The following is an 18,571-nucleotide window of genomic DNA, read 5'->3' as shown; positions in this document are numbered from 1 at the left end:
TTATAGGCTTATTTTGTTCTCATTATAGTTTGTTAAGGTGGAAGCTTAGATTATTGATTTTAGATTTCTTTTCTAATATAAGCATGTAGTGTTTTAGCTTTCCCTCTAAGCACTATTCTATCTGCATGTCATAAATTTTGATATGTTGTATTTTAATTTTTATTTGGTTCATACTATTTTCTAATTTCCCTTTAAACTTCCTCTTTGAATTACAGCTTATTTAGAAGTTGTTTAATTTCTAAGTGTTTGGAGTATTTCTTTTATCCTTTTGTAATTGATTTCTAGTCTAATTTCTAATTTTATTATGGTCAGAAAGCTTACTTTATATGATTTCAGTTCTGTAAATATATTTGGTGTATGTGTATGATCTTTTCTGTGCTGTATTTACCCTGGATGGACTTGCTAGGTGGTAGGGTACATCTGTGCTTCAATTTTGCTGAATAATGCCAAATTGTTTTTCAAGTGAAGTGACGACATAAAACTTTGTGTAGGTTGAAAAATTACTAATTTGTGACTTCTCAAATGTTTATTTAAATAAAAAATTTGTAGTAAATTTATAAGTTATATTGAATTGATTTGAAATATTTGGATCTTGAAATAGAAATGGAAATTGTATCCCAAAGAATATAAAAGTTGAAAAATATTTAAATAGTTCTAAAGCCAGTGGGGAATGTGAAGCAATACTGTTAAATGCTGTTAGAGAAACAATGGAACTGTGTTCATTTAATATTAATGAATTCTGAAGGTTTTCCTAGAAATTTGGTTTTGCTGCCCACTAAAGGTATTTCAAGCCCATTTTATGCATCATACCTGTGCTGCACCAAGAGCAGATGGAAGTTCCTGGGGGAACTTTCTCAGTGACCCGTAATTTGAGATAGGATGATAGTTATGGAGCTACAGAAGATAGTACTAAAGTTGCCACTGTATCTGTTTTATTTGCCTAACAAACAGATTTCTCGTTGCCTCTTCTTTCACATATCTTATGGATGACATACAATTCACTTTATTTATTAGTGTCTAATCAATTAGCATATAATCTTAAGATTATAATTCTAAAGGTGAAATGGATCTTAATTGAGTAGTTTAGGAGTTTACCCAAATCACCACATAATTTCCTTTTTTTGAACAATGCAAAATATGCACTTCTCTTATTACACAGGTTCAAAAAGTTTCTGACTAGATAGGAGATAGTTTTCCTTTAAAGCTACATTCAGAATTTTATTTCTACGATAGTAACTTGAAACTACGCAGTTTCCCTTTTCATTTCATTTATTGAAATTGATTTTTATTGCTGTTTTTGGTAAAGAAATTTAAAATTTCACTAACATTTGTTTTTTAACCATAGGGAAAATGTGTTTTCAAGAAATTAGAGATTTGAATTTGAAATATTTTTTATGTTAAACATTCTTCCAATTTTTTGTTTAACTATGGACTCTTCATAACATCAAAGAGTTGCATGTTTTAGAGCTTAGAGAAAAATGGACACACTGAATCCTAGCAACTAAAGGCAAATAGACAGCTACGTCAGTACCACACTTATGTCAGCGGTTTGTCCTATTTGCTTGGGAACTCTTTTGTTTTAGTAGTGTGTTTACAATGAAGTCTTTCACTGGAGCAGGACTACATGACTGAATATGTACTCCGTGTTGTTTGAGTACATTCTGTATACAAACTTTAAGACATATGTATACAGGCATATTTACTGTTATTTAGTTATTTGTTATTGGTATTTAGTCTTATTTATTGTATTTATTTTCTTTCTCAAAAGTATTTTATCTGTTCATGTTTAATAACTAGCAGTAGGCTTTGCATTTCTAATTATGGTGTCCTTGTATAGGGCACTGAGTGTGATTCCAGATAAGTTATTATAATTAGATCTGTATGGTTTATGAGCCACATGACTTGTTTTTAAGAGAGAAGTTTAAGCTATTAGAGGTGGAATAATCTGTATTCTTCTTGAACAAGGCCTATAATTTTATCATGCCTTAATTTTCCTAAAGGTTGCTCTGAAAATTATTTACTAAGAGTTTAAAAGTTATCATTAAAATGAAGTTCAGAGTGCTCCCGGGGCTGTGGGATTTTGTGTGTGTTTTCTGAGGCGGGGCAGATGTTATCTTCATGAAAAAAGCCAATAGGCAGTTGAATCGAAGATCATAGGTTTGAAAAGAGAATGAGGCTAGAGATAAACTTTTGAAGCTATTCAGTATGTTTCATTCATTCCTCTATATGCCCCAGGGAATTCAGGCCTTGGAGTTCATGCAGACCACAAGGCTGGCATCTCCCTTTCCTGTAGAGTTGATAGTCTAGTCACTATATTCTAGAGGGAGGACTATTTGCTAAAGAAGGTCATAGATGAAGCTTGAGAATAGATGAGACTGGGGGGAAAAAAGGAGTGCAGATAGAATTTTTTAAAAATTAAGGACAACCTGACTTTGGGAAGTACCTGTATTGTGTAGGTTTTCAGGAGAAAGGCAAGAATTGTGGGAAGTACCTATATTTAGTGGTTGGCATGTCAAAAAGGAGTCAACAAAGAAAACAGAGTCAGGGTGGTAGGTTGTGGGGGATTTACCACTTGCAAATTTCTTCTAAGCCTTGGGGAGAAAGGTGTTCACATGGCCACATGTTTCTGTAGAATTTCCAAAAGTAAGGTATTTTAAGTTAAGAGTGCTGTCTCTTTCCATTCTTGATTTACCCTCATGTCATGTAGCATTGGAGTGCCTGTAGGCATTTTTGGCATCCAGCTAAGGGAAAGTTGAATTGGGGTTACATTTAGTTTGGGTGGCATATGTTTATATGGTTCATTGTCACTTCAGAGTGTAGTTAGGTTTTTGCTATCTGTTCTGGTATAGGGATGACATTTGGAATACAGTTGACCCTTGAACAACACAGGTTTGAACTGTGTGGGTTTACTTACATGTAGATTTTTTCCAATAATAAATAACTATAGTACTACGCAATCTGAGGTTGGTTGAATCCATGGATGTGGAACCTTGGATATGGAGGAGCTGCCTATATGGAGGGCTGACTATAAATTAAATACAGATTTTCGACTGCTCGGAGGGTTGGCACTCTTAGCCCCCCCGGTTGTTCAAGGGTCAACTGTACTCTTATTACTTACTGTGCTGACTCAGTGTTATGAAAAAAGATGCAAGGCCAGACATTATAGATGATATGGACATGTCCTACAGAATCTGACACTAGAAGTACATGAGTAGGGTAAGGGAAACAGTTTGAAATACACCAAGCCAGAAGCTAGTCTGGGGAAAACTCTTTTGAATCTGATAGCTTACAAAGGAAAGAAACAAATGTAAGTTTTCCCAAATTTGACAACAGTACTAAAATTTTATATTACATAGCCAGTAACAGTTTGTGAACCTAAAAGAATATTTTCTAAAATGTGAGTAATGATTTAGTTTTCAGAAAGTTTTAAAAAATCTGTTTCTTTATAGAAAATGTTAGGTATCATTGTCACATGAAGAAGTGATCATGAAAGATATGCAATTAAAATGTAGAAAAAGTATCCTAGAAGTGTATCAGGGAGTTTATTATTGATAGAATTATGATGTTATTTTTCTAGGTTTTAGTGATACTTGTGTTGTGATTCTTTCCCCCCTCATTCTAGATAAGTATTCACCATTACACCTAAGTTTGTATTTCTAATTTTGCTTTTTTTTCTTAAAGAGGTTCCCCTAAATTGTTTAAAGTTCAGGCCCAGCAAAACCTGGGAGGCACAGAATCATGCACGTCAAGAGGATACAGTTCAAAGATGGAGGATGTGTTCTGTTTTAAATGATGCATTGAGGTCATATGGAAGGCAGTTTGACTTGGTGATAAAGGTCATTATTGACGATCATATGAATTTGGGAGTAGAGAGTGGAGGTTGTATATTGTTTTAAGAAAGTGGCTGTGACGTCAAACAACAGTGTTTTGGAAGGGAAAGCAAGGTCCAGGCAAGTTTTATGTGTATGTGTGTGTATGCTTCAAAGATAGATGCACATCTAAATATGTTAGAGAGAAAAGATATATATATATATACACACAAACACACACACATATATATAAAATATATATATGTGTATATATATACATATATATGTGTGTGTGTATATATATGTATATACACACATATATTTATATAACACAGAAGGAAAAATTAAAGATAATAGCAAGTGAGATTGAAGCTCACAGTAGCTAGAGCAGAGAGGTAAGGAAATGAGATCAAGACACAGGAGTAAACTAAACAGTAGAATTCAGTGAAGGGGCAAACATCCATCCCTATACACTTAAGTAGTTTTTTAAAAAAAAATGATGTTTAACTGATATATAACATCATGTTTGTTTCAGGTACAAATAATGATTCAATATTTTGTATTTATTGCAAAATAATTGTCATAATAAGTCTAGTTAACATCCATCACCTTACATAGTTATCAAAAAATTGTTTTTTCTTGTGATGAGGACTTTTAAGATCTACTCCCTTAGCAGCTTTCAAATGTGCACTATAGTATTATTGACTACAGTCATTTTGCACACCCCTACCCCCCACCTCTGGCAAACCACCAATCTGTTATCTGTATCTATAGCTTGTTTTTTTTGTTTTTGTTGTTTGTTTGTTTTTTAGATTCTACAAATGAGTGAAATCATACAGCATTTTTCTTTCTCTGTCTGACTTATTTCACTTAGTATAATGCCCTCAAGATCCATGCATTTTGTCACAAATGGCAAGATTTCATTCTTTTTTATGGCTGAATAATATTCGTGTGTGTGTGCACGCACACAACACACAAATACCACATTTTCTTTCCATTCATTCATCCATCGATGGACACTTAGGTTATTTCCCTATCTTGGCTATTTGTAAATAATGCTGCATTTCAGCAGTTGTTTAGTCATCACTGTTTTAGCTCTGTGTTGATGCTGAGTATTGTAATTGGTTTTTATAATGCTGGCCCCAAGCATTTCTTCCTGAAACCATGACATACTCTGTGCTTAGTTGGCTCCAAAACAATACAGTTTTAAAAGATTAACATTTGGATGGTTATGTCTTTTGTGGCATAAATGGAAGATAATTATCTGTATTAATTTAACATGTTAAAATCAGTCTTCCCAAATTCTTCTTTGACTATATGAAGTGGTTGCCCCAAATTCTTCTTTGCCTATATGAAGTGGTTGCCCCTAATTAGAGATATATATCAAGTCTTTTGCTGGTAAGGTTATACAAACTGATTATTACCAAAGACTTGGAATACATTTTCTTTTAGCTTTATAGATCTTATGGAAAAGGGTACAAATTGAGTATCAGATAGGACATTTATTATTACTTTTTTCATTCCATCCACCAATATTTATTAGGTGTCTACTACATGGCAGACATGGGTCTAGGTGCTAGGGGAGAGCAATGAACTACATGGACAAGGTCTCTGCCTTCATGGAACTTGCATTCTACTGGGAGAGATAGAAAATAAGAAATAAGCACATATACATGTAATATATTATCAGATAGCAATGTGTGTTGTGAAGAAAAATAAAGGAGAGTAAGATGACAGTGTGGTGGAGGATGGTATTTAGATAATGTGATAGGAAAGCCAGGTAGGATATTTACAAATCACTTTTTCTCAGTATATTTAGAAAATTATTTTATGCAAGCCAAACAGTGTTTACAAAGATCAAACCATTTAAAACTTAATAGGAGCAACATCTGTTCACCATAGTTTTCTCACCTCTAAAATTAGTACCTACCCCGTAGGTTTGTTGAAGAGTTTAAATAAGATTGTGTGTGTGTGTGTATGTATTTGCAAGTATAGCCTTGGCACAATGCTTGAGTTATTATCAACTCGCAATAAATGTTGAGTCTCCTTTTTAGCATGACTTTATTTCATGTTATTTATTTTATATGCATTTATATGAACCAAATAGGTTATGAGTTGCCCAAGTCCTCTGTTAAGTACTTTCTTTTCCTGCATATATCTCCAAATTCCAGATTGAAGCTTTTTTCTTCAAATTTAGAGAATACAACTTTTTAAAATTGAGGCATAACATACATACTACCAATCTTAAAATATACTGCTTAATGAATGTTTTCATAGGTATATACATATGTGGTTACCACCCAGATCCAAATATAAAACATTCCCAGCACACCAGAAGAAATCTTTGTTCACGCTTAGAGGCATTACTCCCTCCATATGTTAACGACTATCCTAACTCCTATCTCCATCAATTTTTTTGGCCTGGTTTTGAATTTCATATAAATCGAGTTACATGGTATGTTATCTTTTATATCTGGTTTCCTTTGCTGAAAATAGTGCCTACAAGATTCATACGTGTTGTTAAATGTATCACTAGTTTATTCTTTTATAGTTCTGTGTAGTATTCCGTAGTACAAATGTATCATTATTTATTCATTCTCCAGTTTATGGTCATTTGAGTTATTTCCATTTTGGGGGAACATTTGTGATTAAAGCTGTTGTGAACATTCTTATACATCTTTTGGTAGACATATATTAATTTTTGTTGACTATATACCTAGGAGTGGGTTTATTGAATCATAGGGTAGGTATATGTTTGACCCTCAATAGAAACTGCCAAGCAATTTTCCAAAGTTGTACCAATTTATACACCCAGTAGTAGTCGATGAGAGTTCCAGTTGCTCCACATTCTAATCAACACTTCAGATGAGTGTTTAGCCATTCTGTGAGTTGTGTAGTGCTGTGTCATTGTCACTTTAATTTACATTTCTTTGATGCTTATGATGCTTGAGTACTTTTCTATATGTTGATGGGACATTTGGGTATTCTCTTTTTTGGAATTCCTGTTTAGATCTTTTGCCCATTAAAAAATTGGATTTTTTAATTTATTATTGATTTATAGTAGTCTTTTACATTCTTTGTGAATTCTAGATACAAAACCTTTGCTGGATTTACGTACTGGGAATATCTTCTGCTGGTCTGTGGCTTATCCATTTGCTCTCTTAATGATATCTTTTGGTGAACAGAAGTTCTTAATTTTAATGAAGTATATGACTTTTGTTTTTTTTTCTATTAATAGGCTAGTAACTTTAGTTTTTAGTTAGCAGTTTAGTGGCCTTTTGAATATTTTAAAAAATCTTTCCTTACATGAAGATCATGAAGATATTTTCATATATTTTCTTCTAGAAGCTTTATAGTTTTACCTTTTACTTTTAGGTTTGTGATCTTTCTTGAATTAATTTTTGTTAATGGTGTGAAATTGAGGTCAAGGTTCATTGTTTTTTCATACTAGTTTCCAAAACTCTAGCACCATTGATTGAAAAGGCTGTCTTTCCCCCACACAGATTTTCAGTGGCATCTTTTTCATAAAGCAAGTGACCATATATGTGTGGATCTGTTTTTGGACTCTGTTTCATTAGTATATTTGTCCATCCTTTGACCATTGTCACACTAAAACTTTATAGTAAATGTTGAAATCTTGTTGTGTAAGTCCTTCAGCTTTGTCCTTCTTAAAGATTGAAGTTGGCTATTCTAGGGTCTTTGCAGTTCCATATAAATTTTTGGATTGGTTTGTCAGTTTTCACAAAACGTCTTGCTGGAATTTTGATTAGGATTGCATTGGAGCTATAGATTAATTGGGGGGAACTGGTTGTCATAATAATATTGAGTCTTACAAACCATGAACTGTGTGTATTTCACCATTTATTTACTTCTTTAAAATTTTTTCTCATTATCATTTTTTGGTTTTCAGTGTAGCTATCTTACCCATCTTATGAAAGATTTATTCATTATTTGATTTTTTGTTATTATATAATAAATGCTGTTTCATAAATTTGACTTTCCATTTGATTGTTATTACTATATAGAAATACAATAGAAAAGTCTTGAACTTGTATCAAAAAACCTTACTAGAGTCACTTATTCATTGTAGTCACTTGTTTGTAGATTCCTTTGCATTTTCTCCATATATAATCCTGTTATCTGTGAGCAAAGACAGTTTTACTTTTTCTAATCTTTATACTTTTCTGCCTCTTTATTGTCTTATTTCAATGGCTAGAACCTCCAATATAAAGTTGAATAGAAGTGAGGACAGTGGACAATCTTGTTTTCTCCCCAACTTCTGGGGAATATATTCAGTATATTGACATTAAAATTGATGTTAGCTGTAGTTGAGGGATGTGTGTGTATTTTTTTTGGTAAAAGATACCTTTTATCAGATTAAAGAATTTTCCTTCTTCTATTTCCAGATTGCTAAGAGGTTTGTAAAATTATGAATGAGTGTTAAATTTTATCAGATACTTTTTCTGTATCTATTGAGATGATCCTAGGAGTTCTTTCTTTTATTTTGTTAATGTGGTGCGTTACTTTGGTTTATTTCCAAATGTTGAACCAACAGCATTGTTTTCTTGGAATAAATCCCACTTAGTCATATGTATTATCCTTTTTATATGTTGCTAGATTTGCCTTGCTAAATTATTATTATTATTTTTAGAATTTTCATTAATGTTCATGAGAGATGTTGGTCTGTAATTTTCTTTTCTCATAATGTCCATGTCAGGTGTTGGTTTTAGGGTTATGCTGGCTTCATACAATGACTTAGTATTTCCTTTTTCACTATTTGCTGAAAAAAGTTCTGTAAGATTGGTTTCTGTTACTTTTAATCTGTGGGATCATCTTTTTTTTTCTCTTATAAAATTTGTGAAGTAGTCATCAAAATATAGGGTATGGTTGTCTTCTTCTACAGTTGAGGAACCTGAAGCTCAGAGAAGTTAAGCAGGACTAGGCAGCTAGTAGTTACTGATCTGGTATTAAAAACCAGTTCTGTCTTACTTCAAAACCCGTGATGCATAATGTACATGGAGGAAAGTGACTGACCAAGTGGTCATGTGGAGGTCTTAAGAAATACTAGAAGTTATTCTTTTGAAAGCTGAGAGAACTTCTTTTGGAAACTTACTTTCTGCTAGTCTAAGAATCACACTCCTGATGACTGCTTCTTAGCTGTTTGTGAGGGTTGCGGCTTAAAGCAGCTAAGCTTTATAATTCTCAGCTGGCTCTGTCCAACGAAAAGCCTGTCCCTTCCAAAACTGAACAAATCAGTTTTATTTCTCTGTGGTAACAAATGGTTACTTGGAATTTACTGGAATTCCTCTTTTTCCAAATCCACATAATCCTGGCAAAAATTCTTTGGCTTTGTAGAAGTTAAGATATTTCCTAGCATATGATAGGTTCAGAGAGTCAGCTCATCCTATACTGACAGGACCAAGGATAGGGGAAAAAACTTCATACGAGGGAAATATAAGGTGATTTTTAAGACTTATCTAGTACTTTATTTCCCCCTTAGTTCAAGCATTCTCATCAGAGAGGCTTTCTTATAAAAATAAAGTTAACTTTTATTTCATGTAGAAGCGTCTTTTCTTTCTACGGGGTACAAAGTACATGAAAAGGGGTACTTGTTTGTTGATCATTAAAAACTTCAGGTTTTCAAACAATTATTTACTAATGACATCTCATCCTGTAGCTATTTATGTTTTATTTTTAGAATTGTATTGGAAATGTTTGATTCCTTTATGATTTTTCAGCAAGTTATATAAAGTTGTTTAGTCACTAAAATTTATACTGTGCCCATGACATTATTTTATTCCCTTCGTATGAAAGCCTCAATAAGTTTTTCTTGTTTCCAGTTAACTTAATTAGAAAGTCTGGCTCCGTTTGAAACAGCTTCTCATTTTTAAAGCATCAAGCGTTATTTAGTGAAGCCTATAAAAGAATAATATGAGAGAAGGTAATTCTTTTTAGGAGAAAAGTGTTCTGTGTTAGTAAAACCTCAGGATTTTAGAGCTGAAAACTTTTCTAAGAGATCATTTAATCCTTTTAGTACTTGTGATATTGATATCTTAATGGGATTATTTTGCTGACAAATATAGTATTTATTGCTTTCTAAAATCCTTTGTTAATTATGGGTGCCTCCAACAATGGAGACACAAATTTAATTTAAAGGAATAGATATTATTGAGGAAAACAATTTATTCAGTCTTTCATGCAATAAAATTTGATGGAGGGCATTACGCATTATGCCAGGTGCTCCTAGGTACAGAAATGAAAGCAACACAACCATTGCTCTCAGTAGTCACAATCATTGGAAAAAAAAAAGGAATAGATATCATTTTTAGCCTTGGTCACCTTAAAAATTGGAGTTAAAGTATTGGCCCTTTTTAGTTCTGCTGGTAATAGTAGATCTTATTCTCTTGCCATTCTATAGGTCTAATTGGTTAATATGTGGACTCTAATATTTAGTGAGGTTAATTATTAGTATGAAATTAAGGATTTCATTTTGGTTTTTATATAAAGCTAGACATAAATAGACTTCATAGTTAATTATTTATGCTGAATAATAAAAGTTTAAGTTTGGAGGTTGTATATATTATTGGGAACACATGCTCTAGAAGTTGTATTAAAAATTTGATAGAAAAATAGGAAATTGATTGATTTTATTATAATAATTTTGTGAAACAGGAAAAAAATTTTAAATTATCAAGGTAAACTGTCAAAAATAAGTATTTAGAAAGGAATGTTTTAATGTTGAATTACTTATGAACTGACAACTGTAATCTTTTGCCTAAGATTAAAATCATAGTACAGTGCTTTAAAAACTTTCAGAGCAAAGGCTTGTCAGTTTTTCCCATTTTTAGGAAAAAATTTTAGGGTATTATTTCTTAAAATATTTGTTTAATAAAAAGAAAAATTACTAATATTCCAGATGAAGTTTTCTTTCCAAATGAAGTTTTCTCTTTTAACCTTACTGTGTTCTCACTTGTAATGTTCAACTGATATTGTTGCTGGCAAGGTCTCCTGACTAGTGAATTTATTCTCCTATCGTAAATGTTCTGATGTCATTATTTCCTTCTCTGTCTTTTATCATGGCTCAGTCATTTTATGGGAACCTGACACAGTGACAGGCAAAAGGTTAGCTGGAAGGGAAAAGAGATGAAACTGAAACTAAAAGTGATTCAATATATACTAAGTTATCAGTTACTACTTGCATATTATCCATGGTAAATTTTATATTTGTACTGGCTTTTCCTTGTGTTTTTAGGAGCCCTGCTTGGAGTATCTCCTTTGGTCATTTAGTTAACAAATCTAAGTGCCTATTATGTGCATAACATTTCTGTGACTACCTAGCTCATTGATTTGTGCTCAAGTGATAGTATCCAATTTTAATATTAACTTTCTAAAACATACAGAGCTTAGCGTTCCCCACATACAGGGCTTAATCTTCCCGACAAATTATATGTGTGTATTTTAAAGGCAAAAATAAATGGATTTATTCAAATTCTAGCTCTCTGCCATTGGCACGAATAAATAGGTTTAACTATATTTCCTGTTAGCACTTTCTGAAGTTTTATTGAATGACATGTCTAAAATGAGTAGTAGATATTATCTGTGTTGGAATTATCTTTGGATTCCAATTACATACACCATCTCTTTACAACTGATATTCAAAAATAGTTTCAAAAGTTTGAACAATTTTAACATAAAATTTCTGTTCCGCTTTTGTAATACATTTTTATTTCCTTCAAAGTAATACATACACATAGTTAAAAAATCAAACAGCACTAAAAGATTCAAATGAAAAATTGCAGTCCCCTTTCTAGTTCTTCCCCACTCTCCAGTCCTGCTCCTCAGACATAATCACTCCGAATTCTTTTCACTGTTTCTTGTGGTATTTATCTACGTAATTTAAAATAATATGCCTCTTCTGCCAATTTCTTGGCTTAAGTGATTCTTGTATGTTATTGAGAATTTAGGTCTCTTAGAGTCCTTCCCTTTCACTCTTCTTCTATTCTCTTACTGTAGCTATGTCACAATTTTAAAATCTATTTTTGGTATTTACATTTTTTGATTATGAAAATATTGTTTACTGTTGAACTAAGTCTACTTAAAAAAAAAAAAAGCATCCAGTGTTACTATTAAAATGTCTGAAGCTAATCTAATTTCTCTCTGGAAGTTTTTAGGATTTTCTTTATCCTGGTGTTCACAAATTTTGTGATGTTGTGCCTTGGTATATGTCTTTTTTTCAATCATGTGCTGATATTTGATTTTTTTTTTTAAATTTAGGAGATTCATATCTTTTAGTTTGGGGAAAATTTCCTGTGGATTTTAATAATTTCTCTTTTTTTCCTCTTTTCAATTCTTTCTTTCTGGACTTACTATTAATTGGCCATTGTATCTCCTATTTTGACATTGTATCTCTTGGATTAATTGCTTAATTAAAAAAATTTTTTTTTCCTCCCCAAGTCCATCTCTTAGGATTTTTGTTTTATTTTTCTTGTCCTTCACTTCATCTTCTCATCCTTCTAGTGACTTACAAAATTTTTGTTGTCGTAGTTTTAATTTCTCCAAGAGCTTTCTTGTTCTCTGTTCCCGTTTCAATATTATATTTTTGCTTCATGGATGCAATATCTACTCTTATCTCTCTGAGATTATTAATAACATTTTATCGATGTTTTCTTCTGTTTCTTTTTCCTGCCATTTCCTAATTTCTTGTGGCTCATTTTAGTCTTTGCCTTTCTATTGGACGCTTTCATCAGATCCTTAGAGTCTTAGTTCTCTCAAAAGCAGACTCTAAGATAGGGAGATGATTCTAGGAATTATAATCAGAGAATGGGGAAGTGAGACAGTACAAGAGGAAAACTAGTAAAGAGTATATTGATTGAGTGGATTACTGCTGTGGGCAGCTGGGATTCAATATTACTGGAGACTCTCAGAGAGACTCTATGCTGTCCAGTACTAACCACTAGCCATGTACTGTTATTTATATATAAATTACTTAAATTAAATAAAATTTAAAATTCAGTTTTTGGTCACACTAACCACATCTCAAGTGCTCAATAGCCACTTGCAGCTAGTGGCAGCCATATAGGACAGTGTAAATATCGAACATTTCCATGCTGGTTTAGACCATGATACCACAGAATTGTCTCACTGAGGTGCAGGGAAGCTGGGCACTTTATCTACCAACATCTGTCCCTTATTGGTTAAAAGTTGCTCCTGGCATTCTTTTTTTTTTTTTTTTTTTTCCCCCACACCAAAACAGTACTTTATTTTGTAAATTTTGACCCATTATTACTCCCATGTTATGGTTTTTTTCAGCTGTCAAGTGTACAAGGTAAAGAAAAAATTTAGTTAGGTGGGGGCTGCACCTGGAAAATAAATTTCTTAAACTCCATATACACGTTTCAGAACTGCTGGGCCCCAAGTCCCTCTGTGAACTCCTGGGCTGCCAGTATCATGTGCAGCCTACAAAGCTACACTATCTGAATGGCTTATTAATTCTGCATATCAAGTCAATCAATGTGTCAACCTGTAACAGACTGCACACTTTTAACTGAACATGGCAAAATATTCACTCTCTAGAACTTTACATCATCATTTGATGTCAAACAATGAAGCAAATCCCAACAGTATATACAAAAAACAGCTTTGCATTTACAAAAGATTGTTTCCCATACTGATTAATCCAGGCAGCTAACTCATTGGTTTATGCAACTTTTTTGAAGAAAAATAAATCAATTACTAGCAGAACTATTAGTTGATCACTCATCCATTGACAACTTGCATCATTTATTCAGTGCTATATTAAATAATGTATTGGAAGATAGATTAACTAATAGCTCCAAGCCTCCTAACAATTTAAATGAAAATTACAAAATGTTTGAGACCCTATTTTGGAATACAAAGGGTGTTTGACTTCCAATTTCCATTCTCTGTAGAACAAGAAAAGGTCATTCCTTTATGGACATGCATAAAATACATCACATTTTCTGTTCTGCTGATGCTATAAATTCAATACCAATTCTCCAGCCACGTCAGTTACGAGCATAAAGTATATCATGTAACCTCAAATCTCTAACAGTGGAAGGCTTACACAAGAATGGATGCTGCTAGAATAATGCTGCTTCCTTTGATGTGGCAACTCAGCATCCATCTCCCTCCCCCTCAGATGATTCTTCAACATGTTAGAGCAAGCAGTGAGGAATGGTTTTAATCCCATACCCAAGTTAGAGTGAAGACATTGGCCACATAATACACCTGCTCTATTTTTTTAAAAATTCTGAATCTTGGGCAACTGTTCTCCTGTAACTGCTTTACAGTTTCTAAAAGCAGTTATTGTCCAAAGCTGGAAGAACTTAAGTCTTCTCAGATGAGCATGTGAATGAATGGAGGGAGGTAAACAAAAAATAAAAAAGACGAGGTCTGATAGGGGAGCAGCCGGATAAGAAAATCAAAAAGGAATAGTAATTTAAAGTTTATTCCAGCTATAATGCAGGTTATTCTGACTTTTAGGTAGCATCACATGGCATACTTCTGAGTCCATTCCTGACTTATTCTATTGTACTTATCTCTTTTATAGATCCGTGCAATCTCTGGCACTAGGGGGTCATCTGGGTTTGGATCACATAGCAGTGAACAGATGGATAAAAGAAATTTAGAAGTAGTTAAAGCAGGAGACCACTGTGATCTTAGAATGTCGAGACAAATGCTGCCATTACTGTTAATATTTGGATGATAAATTCTTGTTGTAAATGCAACCTTAAGTGGTTTGAAGGGGTAGTCTGTAGGAAATGAACTGTCAAAAAGAATACACCGCCTTGATATGGGCTGTCATTAGGTCCCATAATTGTAGCTTGCCAATGAAACATATCATCCCCACCTGGACCTTCAGAACATTGTGCTGCAGGGTCACGGGCCAAATCACCAAGTTCCTTATTAATCCGTTTCAGCACCATAGTCTGTGCTTTTTGTTTGGCTCCTTACTATTTCGGTGTGTGCTCAAAGGTCAGGCCAAAACTCTTGATTATCCCCGCGGCTGGGAAGGATTGTCCCTTTGTCTCACACCAGCTCTGCCAGACACAGGCGCAGAGGGGCCGGGGCCTCCCTCAGGCTGCAGCCTGGCCTCCTCCCTGAGCGGCAGCTGGTGCCTCCCTGGCCCTACGGGGCTCATGCGCACGACGTCTCCTGGCGCTCTTAACTCCCTGTTACTTCTGGCCCGTGTCAGTCTGCTATCTCACCTCTATTTTCTACTAGCTGCCTGCTATACCAAAGGCAGAATTTCTCTGGATCTCTGGTCTCTAGAATTTCTCCAGAGACCAAAATTCTGGTCTGCCAGTCTGAAGGGAAGTAGTCGCTTGACTGAACACGGTGGAGGTAGCGTCTTATCAGTATAAATATGTAGGTTTTCAATCAAACTCCCCAGATTTTAGTGGGAAATCTTACCCCAACATTCTATGGCAATTGCTATCTTCAAGTGCTAAGTCTTCGGAGAGGTCTGTGGGTAAATTGACCTCCTATTCTTTTTCCTTACTGTAGGCATTTAGGTTTCAATCTTTTTTGATCTGTAAATTACCACCCCTTTGGAGCTTAAGAAAAATTATGACATATAGTGTTTCAAACATACGGAAAAGTATAAAGAAAAATATACGTGCAATTCTTGTAATGCTGTGGTAAACCCAACTAGGCCGTGATGTATTGTTTTGTCTTGTCTTTTCTTTTCCCTCCCTCCCTCCCTTCCTTTTCTTCTTTCTTTTCCTTCAATGCCAAGATCTTTTATTTGATTAAATTTTAGGACACTTGCCAACACTCATTGATATCAAGGCAGCTAAGATTTGTATTGGTTTTTCTCCTCTACTTTGCTGTGTTTAGTTTGGTAATATTTTATTGAGAATTTTGTGTCTATTTGCATAAGACATTTTGGCATTTAATGTTCTTTTCTTGTAACATCTGTTCTCAGCTGGTTTTGATATCAGGGTAGCACTAGACTTATGAAAAAGTTGGTGAGTGTTACCTCTTTTTCTGTTATCTGAAACAGTTTTTACAAAATTAGGATTAGCTGTTCCTTAAATGTTTGTTTGAACTACTCCGTTTGGGGCTAGCTGTATTTTTTGTGTGTGTCACACTCCTTCCTTCTGTTTTAATATTTTTCTTTATAACACAGAAATATCTTTCAGTTAGGTTCAGTTAGTGTAAGCTCTTTTTGTGTGTCTGAAAGTTTCCTTGCTTAACTCTCACTTTTGAATGATAGTTTACCAAGATGTAGAATTCTAGATTGTCAGTTTTTTTTTCTCCTGGGTTTTTCTTCCTCAAATATCTTTAGAAAATTTTCCAAATTTCTTCTTTTTTTAAGGTTGGCATGACCAGGAGGCTTGGGTCTTATCTAAATATTAGGTCTGAGGTTCTAACAAATGGAAATTAATTTTTTTTTTTTCCAACAAAAGGGTCACATGTTTATTACTGAGCTACACAGTGAGCAGTGGTGAGGAAAGATCAAGAAAAGAGGAGAGAGCATCAAACACAGGCAGCTGTTCCAGACACTAGTGATGTTCTGATAATGTGTGCCACTTCATATGTGAGGCTCCTTATAGACCCAGCTTGGTTCTTCTCCAATGTCTTCTCTTAGAGTCGTACCTGATTTTATTACCAGTTTTCATTTGAATCCACTGGGCAATGGGACGATTCTGCTTTTGTTTCTTGGCCAGGAATTGCTTGATCCTGAAAGTCTTGTGAGAAGACATGGCGAGGAGCAAATCCAACCGCACATAGGATGGTGGACAAGAGAAAAGAGGGAAATTAATTTTTTAAATGGATATCCCAGCTTCTAATTAGACACCAGCAATATTTATGACAAAAAGTTCTTTATAGTCTCAAATATCTTTAATTTTAATGGAAACATTTTCTCCGAAAGATTAAACCAGAATTTCTGAATCATGGCTCCATATTAGAACCTACTGATTTGATTGGTTTGGGATGGGGGTCTAGGTAGGCTTGGGTTATCTTTTGATGTGTCCAGGTAATTCTAATGTATAGATAGAGATTAAGAAACACTGAGTTACAAATTGATCTGTACTTCAGTGAAATTTTAATACAAATTTCAGCAGTCTTTTTCCTTTTTTTTAAAGTTACTGACAATCTAATTCAAAATTAGATTGAAACTAATTTACAGGACTTCCCTGGTGGTCCAATGGTTAAGACTCCATGCTTCCACTGCAGGGGGCACGGTTTGATCCCTGGTGGGGGAACTAAGATCCCTCATGCTGTGTGGCAGCCAAAAAAACATTTTTTTTTAACATGGAAAGACAGTCAAAGCAATTTAAAAAAGAACATAGTTCAGACTACCTGATTCAAGATTTATTTAATTACAGTGTGGTAGTAGTAATAAGATAGACATTATGGATCAATAGAATAGAATCGAGTGTCCAGAAATAGACCCACACACATAAGATCAGTTGATTTTTAGCAAAGGTGCCAAGGCACATCAAAGGAGGAAGTTACAGTCTTTTCAACAAATGTCCTGGAACAACTGGCTAATCTGGAGGGGAAAAAATGAACACCGACTCTTACTCACACCATACACAACACAAGGGTTATAGACCAAAATTTAAAAATAAAAAAAACTATAAAACATCTAGAAGAAAATTCTGAACATAAAAAAAACACCATAAAAGAAAAAAAAAATTAACTGGACTTCATTACAATTAAAAACTTTTCTTTGAAAGCCATCAGTAAGAAAATGCAAAGGTAAACACTAGCATGGGAAAACTATTTATAATAAATATATCTGACAAATGACTTCTCTCCAGAATATTTAAAGATCTCTTACAACTCAGTAAAGAGAAAACAAATGATCAAATTAAAATTAGGCAAAAAATGTGAACACTCCTGCTAAGAATGTAAAATTGTACATTCCCTTGGAAAATGTTTTGGCAATTTAGCGTATGATCTTGGAGCTCTCTCCTAAGTATTTAATGAAGAGAAATAAAAACATATATCCACAGAAAAATTTGTTCATGTATGTTTGTAGCACTTTTGTTCATAAAAGCCGTAAATTAGAAACAACCCAAATGTTCATCACAGGTGAGTGGGTAAACAAATTGTGGTATATCCCTACAATGGAATACTACTCATTAATAAAAGGGAATGAACTATGAATACACACAACATGTGTGAATCTCAGAACATTAGCAAAACCTTATGCTAAATGGAAGAAGCCATATCCAAAGGAGTAAATACTGTATAATTCAGTTTATATACAATTCTAGAAAATGAAAAATAATTTATAGTGTCACAGAGCAGATCAGTGATCTGCCACCTAGGGCCAGTGGTAGGGGGAATTGAATACAGAGGAGTTTGAGGGAACTTTTGTTGGTGATGGAAATATTTGTATCTTAGTTGTGGGGATAATTACACAGTTGTACAATATTTGTCAAAAATCATTAAACTGAACATTTTAAATAGCTGTAAGTAAATTTGACTTCAATAAATTTGATTTTAAGAAAAGTAACACTGGATTGGACAATCTCATATTCTTGTCCAATTACCATAGTATATAATTATGTGTCCTTTTCATAAGTTTTTATTTATTACTTTACTATTATGAGTATATACTGACAGTTTAGTTTGTATTATAATAAAATAAAATTCTAGAATCAAAATTACATTTCAAGAAGGATTATAACTGCTCTTTTTAACTGTGTGTGTGTGTGTGTGTGTGCACACGCGCATATGTGTAGAGTCTTTACTATAGGCATCCTCTTCCAAAATAAAATAAA

At 33.7% G+C, this 18,571-nt stretch overlaps 1 protein-coding gene and 2 pseudogenes across 3 annotated transcripts in view; 1 reads left to right on the top strand and 2 right to left on the bottom strand.

Moving 5' to 3' along the window:
- The window catches only part of PDE3B (phosphodiesterase 3B), a 168,940-nt gene that overhangs the window by 23,286 nt on the left and 127,083 nt on the right, over positions 1–18,571 (top strand). The window lies entirely within an intron of this gene.
- LOC309605596 (ubiquitin-conjugating enzyme E2 D3 pseudogene) lies at positions 13,554–15,491 on the bottom strand (annotated as a pseudogene). Its single transcript has one exon. The product of its transcript is annotated as a ubiquitin-conjugating enzyme E2 D3 pseudogene (transcript).
- On the bottom strand, positions 16,237–16,602 carry LOC309605610 (large ribosomal subunit protein eL39 pseudogene; annotated as a pseudogene). Its single transcript has one exon. The product of its transcript is annotated as a large ribosomal subunit protein eL39 pseudogene (transcript).

This window comes from Balaenoptera borealis, assembly GCF_965194805.1.
Source record: "Balaenoptera borealis genome assembly, chromosome: 11".
NCBI classification, from domain to species: domain Eukaryota; kingdom Metazoa; phylum Chordata; class Mammalia; order Artiodactyla; family Balaenopteridae; genus Balaenoptera; species Balaenoptera borealis.
This window is presented reverse-complemented; position numbering and strand designations above follow the sequence as displayed.